This window comes from Apteryx mantelli, chromosome 4 (assembly GCF_036417845.1).
Source record: "Apteryx mantelli isolate bAptMan1 chromosome 4, bAptMan1.hap1, whole genome shotgun sequence".
NCBI lineage: Eukaryota > Metazoa > Chordata > Aves > Apterygiformes > Apterygidae > Apteryx > Apteryx mantelli.
In genome coordinates this window covers 63,608,873-63,617,448 of record NC_089981.1, presented here as the reverse complement: position 1 = coordinate 63,617,448, position 8,576 = coordinate 63,608,873, and the positions used below count along the sequence as shown (strand labels likewise).

The window sequence follows — 8,576 nt, the reverse complement described above, 5'->3', positions numbered from 1 at the left end:
GCTGTGAGGTCAATGGAGAATTTGTTACCTAACCAGGTTGGGCTTTTTAAATATTTTTCCTATTTTACCTTGCTGTTTAAGGCTGCCCCTCCTGGAGAAGAGGAGGAGGAGGTGGCTCAGGTAAATAAGGTTGATGCTGAATGACCTTATGCTCTCCCAAGTTGTTCCTGCGGAAGGCAAGTGTTAGTGGGGCAAGGAGCAGGTTGCATGTGGCAGCTGGATCAGGAGATGTCAGAGTCAGGGAAATGCAGGAGAGCTCTTTTTCCCATAGTCATGCTTGTTATCAAAGCAACTGCTTAGAATGTTATTAAAAATCATGACCATGGCTCTAGCGACATTCGTCTGAAAAGCAGCAAGCTCCATCCTTAGACTCCACAGTTGGAGATGTAGTCTGTTACTCCAGCCTGGGTAAAGTTGGTTGGTCTGGTCTTCAGCCCACCAGCTAACCATGCCTGCACATCTCCTCCTGACCACAACTCATCAGGGAAGTCAAGCTCTCTGCCCCGTCACACCAGCCCTGCCAAGGCACCCCATTTCCAGGGCTCCTCCAGTGCCTCAGCACCAGCGCCAGTGTCCTCGCCCCTCTATAGCCCCTCTTTGTCCCCTGACCGTAGGTCCCCCTCCTCACTCCCAGGGGCTCTCCACAGCCAGGTCCCCTCATTAACACCCCCTCAAACACACAGCTACAGACACCATCAGCAGCTCCTTTCCCCTCCAATCCCCTCCCCTTCCCTTCCATAATCTATCTACATATTAAAATGAGTTTGTCCCTGATTTACATGCGTAAGAAGGGATGTAATAATGAGGACGTAGATTAGAAGATTTAGCACAATCGTTTGTGTAGATTGTGTCCCATCAAAGGGCAGCTCTGACGAGCCGAGATTAAGGAGCAAACAGCTGCCGCTGGAATTCAGTCCATTTGTTTGTTTGCTGTTTTCTCTCTTGACTCCAGCAAACAGTCTCATTAACATGCAAGTGATTTGCCCCTTAAGCCTTTTCCCGTTTATTATTGGGGGAGTTGCTGACGAGGGCTTTGTGGAGTCCCTGGCCCAGTTCTGAGAGATCGACATGCAAATCAAGATTAAAATGGGGAATAATTAAAAACAAAGAAGGGGCCATGACACCTTGGTTCCCTCTTCCCTTTGAGGGGTCTTAAAGTTAGGGCATCCTGAGAAGAAATGCAGGGTGAAGGAAAAGGGAGCTTTGGCCCAATATGACAGTGTGCCCTTGGGGGCTACTCCAGCCTAATGCTGGGTTCATCCTTTCTCTCACTGCTGTCCGCTCCCCCCTCCACCTCTCCCTCCACAAAATGTCTGGCTGTCCACTAAAATCATTTACAGCATTTGCTTCCTACAACCTGTGAGGGTGATGCAGCACCAACCACGGCCATTCCCTGTTGCTGTTCCAGCTCTTTTGGGTTTGGGGTGTTAGCTGCCTGAGTTTGGCTGGAGCCTGCTTGTAAGCGGCTTTGCGTATGGCACTGACCCATTGCTGATGAAATTGCTGTGAAAGCAGTGCTGCGCTCACCATGCTGCCCGCTGGTCCCGAGTTCAGAGCAAGTTATCTGCTGCTTCCCAGGGATACCAGCAGCGTAGAAAGGCATGAAGGACTTTCTTGGGCTGAGAGAGAGAGAGAAAGAGAGACTGTCACATAAATCCTCTGAAAAGCGAGCAACACTTTTTCTTCATTTATCAGAGCTCCTGCTGTATTCCCTGCAAGACAAGTAAAAATATAATGAAGCCTAGAAACTTGCTCTGGAAAGCAGTAATAGTTATTAAGTGCATGTCTACACAGACAGGCGTGGACAGATGCAAGTTTGCTCTGCCTGCTGAGCTGGCCCGGTGCTTGCCAGCTCTGTCCCAGCAGTGGAGCTGTGCTAGAGTATCTCCACTCCAGGCCTAATATTTTGGTCCCTGCTCGAGGCTCCTGAGCTCAGGCATGCCACCATGCTGACACAGTTACGTGTTCCTGGCAGAGCGTGCTTCCATCCGGCTGCACCCTTCTAAGTAGCCTTGCACATGCACATGTGCACACATATCCTTAGTGCCATCAGCATAAGAAATCTGTCATATGTTGTTCACCAGGTGCAACCACATGACACTGAATAGTTATGAGATTTGTGAGCCTCTAATTGTTCACTGGCTGCTTTTTTAGGGCCTGATGTTGAAGGGTTGCTCTGCACCTTGGTATGGGGCCTAGGGACAGCAGTAGGCTAAGACAGTCAGTCCACAGGAGACTAGTATGAGTCCCTGTTACCCTCGGCATAGAGGGGCTGGCCCTTGTTTTCAGTGAGGTTACACAGTTATCACTGAAGTAGAGCTTCACATGTGAACAGGGAGAGACTGCACCACCACAGATATATGACTGTGGGTTGCAACGTAATGAAAAGGCGTAGGAGAACCAAGAGGTGTCTTATGGATACTTTCTAGCCTGAGCACTTCATTTTTATAATCTTTGGGTAAGTGTCCACAGAGAGTCAGGAATTGCTCACACTCTACCTCACTCAAATTAACTGTCTAGTCCAGACAAGCCCATGGCTTTCGTAGGACTGACCATTTAGAAGAGCAGTGCCCCCCCCACTAAAACCACTTTTGCTTCTTGCCAGGGCAGCGCATCAAGGTAACAGGAATGACCAAACCAAAACATGGTGGGTCTGAATGTTACAGTATTGCACAGTCCGAGCCAGGGCTTCTACGGAGGTGCAAACTGACTGCGGTATGGCGCACCTTTCTGACAATTACCCGGCATTATATACAGACAGAATGACTTACGGGTTGTCAGGAAATTCTCTACTCTTGTTTCTAAGTCATTGCACCAACCAGTTAATGAAATAGTCATAGCTTTTACCATTTTTTTTTAATTAAGAAAAGGGCATGGCCTCATCACTTACCCAGCTTCCTCTGTGTCTGTTTGGGAAGCACCAAGAAGGAGAAGAGCGTTTTCGCAGCTGGGGCACGACCTGTAGCACAGCAGAGTCTGATACAGCTGGAGTGACCAGTGCAGTTCAAACACTGTCAGGGATATAAAATACCTTTCCTTTTTCTGTCTCGTACCAAAACAGCTGCTGGATTCCTCTGATCTACTCTGGAGCTGCCCATGTGACCTCCCTCCTCCTCGCTGCCATGTGAGCTGAACCTCAGGCCTCACAAAGGACCTACCCCAACAGCCACAGGGCTCTAGGGGTGCAGCTGCAGGCATCTGGTTTTACCTGCTACCAGCTGGTTATGTGCAGCCTCAGCCAGCCCCTTGGCTTCCTGAGCAAGGCACTGGTTGGTCATACAGCACCGTGCACCCTTGCCCGTCATGGAGTGCCATCATCCGTGAGATCTGGAGCCATTAGCAGCAGTCCCACACCACCAGCAATAGCAGTGCCTCTCAAAGCACAGTTTTTCAACCTGTAACAACTCAGCCCTGTCACAATTGATTTTCAGTGGATCATTGAAAGCTGCTCCATCAGTCTAGCCCTAACAAATTTCTGCTGCCTGCTTCCCTGTTTTTCTCATTTCTACAAAGATAGAATTTTGTTTTATAATGGGATAAGGATTCTGTGGCTTGGGCACTTATCCTCATAAATGTCTGAGCCATTTTTGCTCAAATGAAGCAAAATGAAAGCATACACTGCTTCCTTGGATGGAGATCACATCTGGAGACCTTCACACTCCCAGACTGAAAGCGTTATGAGTGATTAAAAAGGGAGCTGATAATAGAAATGCTTAGTCAACCCTGATGCAAGTCACTTGAGTGTTCCAGCTCTCAATGGGAATGAGCTGGTGAAATCAATGTGCGCCTGCAGCATTCCTGTGAATAAGCAGTGAGCTGCAGGAGAGCCCTGCTGGGCCCCCAGCATGCGACTCCTGCTGTGGCCTCCGGGCCAGTGCTCAGCACTCCCTCTCCGGGCTGGTCCTTGGAAACGTGGTGACAGGTCCCACAGAGAGGGGCCAGTGCAGCAGCCAGAGGAAGACACCTAGCGATGAAGAGGGGGACCTGGAAGGAAAAACTCATAAATTGAGGGAAATGAGGATGCTGTTGTGGTTCCTGATTTCCCAAAAAGCAGCTGTCCTACCAGGAGAGTCTAGCCCTCTCCTCAGGGCTCGGGGTCCAAGCAGCTGCGGGCACTGAAATGTACCTTCCTTAACATGCACCTTAACGTGTACCTTCTCTTTAGAGATCCAGGGTGCTTTTGTGACCTGCACAGACACCTGGCAGAGCCAAGGGGGCAGCCTGCATCTCCTAACTCCACCCTCCGGTTGCCGGTTGTTGCATGCACCAGCTCCTCCAAACCTGTGCTGGGCTGTTGCTTTTCCCTTCTGTCAAGAATGAAGTATAAAATCATCCTTCTGGACACGAGGGAGTGATTTTTCCAGTCAAAGCCACTCACATGCAGGCAGCTTCTCTCTTCAGAGCAGAGGGATCTGACTCACCCTTCACCACACCCTTCTTTGGTTGAATATGATTATTGCTATATTACTATTGCTATTATGCCATAAATTGACGTCTTGTGTTCCCATTTGTTATCTGGGGATTCTGCTCTAATCTTGATGATCACTAATGCAGTGTAAATCCAGTGCACCGGGTGATAATCTGGCTACATAAAAAATGGACTTTCCACGCATAATCAAAACCTTTCACTTTAATATTACGCACAATACTTTTCTGGTGAGTTGCATTTTCCTCAGCCCATCTCACCTGTGGCTCAGAAGGGTACTGTGGTTTGTGTGCTTTAAAAGAAAGCTGGTGTCTGGTGTGAAAATGCAGGGATTTAGTGCACATTGTGCAGGATCCAGCCCCCCGGCATAGCCGGGAACAGTTTATGATGTGCTGCGCGCTGGTAACATTTGGAAGTTGGTAGGAAACCTGCTCCCTTCCCAGCCCTGGCAGGGAACCTCTCTCTTCCTCCAAACACGGCTCTGTAGGATTTGTGCTGTGTTAATTTCACGTGAAAATTAATGCAACATGACTCATTTTTATTGGTAGTAATTAATACCCGTTGAAACTCCATTTTCCATCTACATATATCTTCATCACACCATAAGCAGGTAGACTCATAAACAAGGTAGGCCTGGCTCAACGAACATAAGGTGTGTTTTACTCCCAGTATTCAGAGAGAAATCAAAACATATGAAGACAGCAAGCACAGCAAAGGGAACAGTAACTAGAGAGAGAAAATGGGGAGGGTAAGAAAATTTGGGCTGTCCCTGTCCCTCCAGACACCTCTCCTATCCTAACTAAAACTAAAATCCAGCCGTTTGGCACTGTTGGGTCAGACCCTTCCTTCGCCACCCCCAGGCACCCAGAGGCTCCAGACGTGGCTCCTCTGTAGCACTTTTTTCTGCAATTGCAGTTATTTCCTTCTCCTTCTCCATCCTGCCCCCTGCTCCTTTCTCCATGCCTGGGAGTTTGGGGTTTCTCCTCTCCACGCCCATCCGGAGCCAACGGAGGAGAGCGGAGGCGCCTGGCCGAGGGGCCGGGGGCAGCAGCGGGGCAGGAGCGCGGCCTGCCCACGGCCCCCTTGCGCCTCCCACCCGGCACGCGGGCCGAAAGGGGTTGGGGCGCCTTTAAGCGGGGCCGGCCGTGCGGGTGTCCGCGGTGCAGCGAGGCAGGGGATGCACCGCTGATCCTAACCAAGTTTGCCAGCCATGCTTTTCTCATGGCTCCCACACAATGGCCCGTTTTTTGCCCACCTGCCGATTATGCTTAATTAGGCGAGGAGTTGATTAATCTGAGGTAATTGACAGCTAATTACAGACCTGAGGGCTCATTAACTTGACGTCTTGTCTCAGCGAGTTGGCTGAAGGGGGTCAGGTGATGCGCGACCTCCCCCGGCTCCCGCGCGCCCCGCGGGCCGGCTGCGGCGCTCACCTGGGCAGTCAGGGTGGCCGGCCGGCCGGCAGGCACCACGGCCCGGGGACGCCCCATGGGAGCCCACGGAGGGACCCAGCCGGCCGCCAGCGCGGAGCTGCAGCCACAGTTCCTGAGGGGGGCACAGCGCCAGGGTGACAGGCACTGGCAAAAGCAGCTGCAGAGGGGACGGGGTGCTGTGGATGCAGCAATGCAATAAGCAGAAAGGCTCCCCGGGCTAATAAACAGACTCTGCTGATGGAAAGGGGTTTTGAGGTCACAAATGGCGTGGTGAGGTCTGAGAGAAAACACAGTCAAACACCCTGGCAGGGGGGAAGGGGGACTTCAGTGGGAGCTGAGGGACTGCTGGGCAGGCCATGGCTGTCATACCCCTCACGGGCTGCCCCAGAGATGTCCTGTGCCAGGCAGCTGAGCTGGGCAGGAGGCTCCTGTTGGTGTGTTGGACCCAAAAGGGTTGGATACACTGGGACTCTGGCACCGACTGGCCCAGGGCCAAGTGCTGCGAGAAGAAGAACATCATTCCTATAAAACACATCATTCCACTGTACTAATTCTGGGGAAAATAAAGTAAGCTGTAAGAAAAACATAGTAGTTTGTTTATGCCCACCTTACAGTAGTTTATAAAGGGCAAGAATTGCAAGATTTTTTTATCAGAGAATACAGTTGCTGACTAAAGAGGGGTGTTTTTGTTTCTTCAAGTAAGACTTCTCAGTTGCTCATTACAGCATGCAAATTATAAGAGAATGAGAAAGAACTGCTTACTTAACTTCTTATATGATCTCCCTCACCAGAGAATTTGGGCATATCCCCAGGATTTACCCTCACCCATCCGGAGCAGGGGGGCTCCAGGAGTAAAAAGAGGGTAAATGACATAACCAAGGTCACACCAAAAATCTAAGAACTGAATCCAGCTTTTTGAGGCCAGGGCCTTGACCATAAAACCAGCTCCACCATATTCCTAAAGCACAAGGCAGGTAACTGCCTGGGGACTCTGGTTTTGATTGTTTAATTACTCAATGCTTGTAACGTGCTCTGAAATCACAGTGAAAGACATCACTGAAGGGGCAAACAGCAATCTCTGCTTTTCTGTATGGTCTCCTATCTGGCACTGACAAAGACCTTGCTGTCTTCCAGCAGAGTTAAGGATCGTGACTGACACCTGTCAGAGGTCTGGTCTTGCAACCCATCTTCTCCTGGGGGACAGGCAGCCGCCGTGGTGCACTGGCAGGTCTGGGATGTTCCTAGCAATACGGAGGAGAGGGCAGAGGCAGCTTTTTTTTTTTTTTTTCCTTTTTTAATATACCTTGCTGCTGTGTATTTATACTAGGAAGGACATGGCTGAAGAAACACACTTCACAGAGGAATGGCTGAGGTTTGTGATGGCTTTTTTTTGTGGTTGCACACCCCACTCTTGGCTTGGCTTCTGAGGAACATCTGTTTCCTGAACAGAACAAAGTGTGTCCCCATTGTAGACAGTCTCCCTGTGCCAGCAGGGTGAAGGGGCTGACTATTTCCTTCACCCATAGGCTTCGGCTCATCTTTTGCCCAGACACGGTACACCCTGGAGATAATCACTGATCATTAAGCTTGATTCAGGATTCAGCAGTGAGCCAGGACAGAAGGTGGTGGAGAGGCTGGATTAATAGTGAGCTGTGCCAGTGGCCAGAAGGACTACAGTACTCCAGGATAGCTGGACTGCCCTAGCAGCCACAGTCTTCATATGAAAGGTACTTTGCACTGCTTCTGGCTAGCAGACAGGCAAGGAAGGCATCACTAAGTGAGAGGAATGGGATCTCCTGGCCAAATTGCAGACAGCTCTCTTTGTGGATGCCCATATGAAAGTGGTGAAGGATCCAAAGATCATCTTAAACTACAGTCTGATCTGACCCATTGGGGATGGGGCTCTTCAGCTAAAGGAAGCTGCATCACAGCTGCAACCTTTCCAGGTGCTTCCCTTCATCCATTGGCATCATCCCTCTGCCTTAGGCTCTACTTCTGCCTGTGGCTCCAATGACAGCACTGTACCATCCTCACATTTGTGATGTGGTCAGAGGGAAAGAAAAATAGTGAGAGATGTCTCATCTGCATTTTGGTGACCCTGGAATTTAAAAACCTCACTAAACAACTTGCTTCAGTATCCTGCTATTGTGTTCTATAGCTAACATATACACCCCTTTATTCCTTTGAAATGTACTGTTTTTTAATTTTCTAAGCTCTCTTGTTTAAATTTCATGGAGTTGGGTAAATCTGGCTGGCCTCTATGGAAATCATTATTTAATACCCTCCCCCCATTTGTTGTTGCTTCTTTCAACCCTAAATACACCCAGACTCAGTGATGATTCATGGTACAGAGGCCAAATAGCCCCATGTGACTAATAAATTCTGCTCACCTGCTCAGAACCTCTCCTGTGTCTGTCTTTTTCAGGAGAAGGTGTCCATAATTTAAGTTGTATTTGAGAGGAGAACACCCCAGCAACTTTTATTATGGCATTTATCACCTATAACCAGGGAGAGGAATTATTTGGAGGAGCCCAGGAAGGTAGTTTCTTCCTTCTCTCTCTAGATCCATTGTTGAAATTGGCTAAACCTCAGTCATTTCTCATCTTGACTATCACAAGGCTGTTGCCTTCTAGTGTAAATATAAAGACTATGTGTGAGTGCAACAATATTAAGCATTAGGTATAGGACTGAGCTGCCTAATAATGAATTTCTTCCTC

General features: G+C 49.3%; 1 protein-coding gene across 1 annotated transcript in view; it reads right to left on the bottom strand.

The window, feature by feature from the left end:
* Positions 1 to 1,527: 1,527 nt before the first annotated feature.
* Positions 1,528 to 8,576, bottom strand: part of LIN52 (lin-52 DREAM MuvB core complex component) — a 71,383-nt gene continuing 64,334 nt past the window's right edge. The window contains exon 7 of the transcript XR_010884189.1: positions 1,528 to 1,619. The gene's annotated coding sequence lies outside the window, so the exon portion shown is untranslated. The remainder of the gene's footprint in view (positions 1,620 to 8,576) is intronic.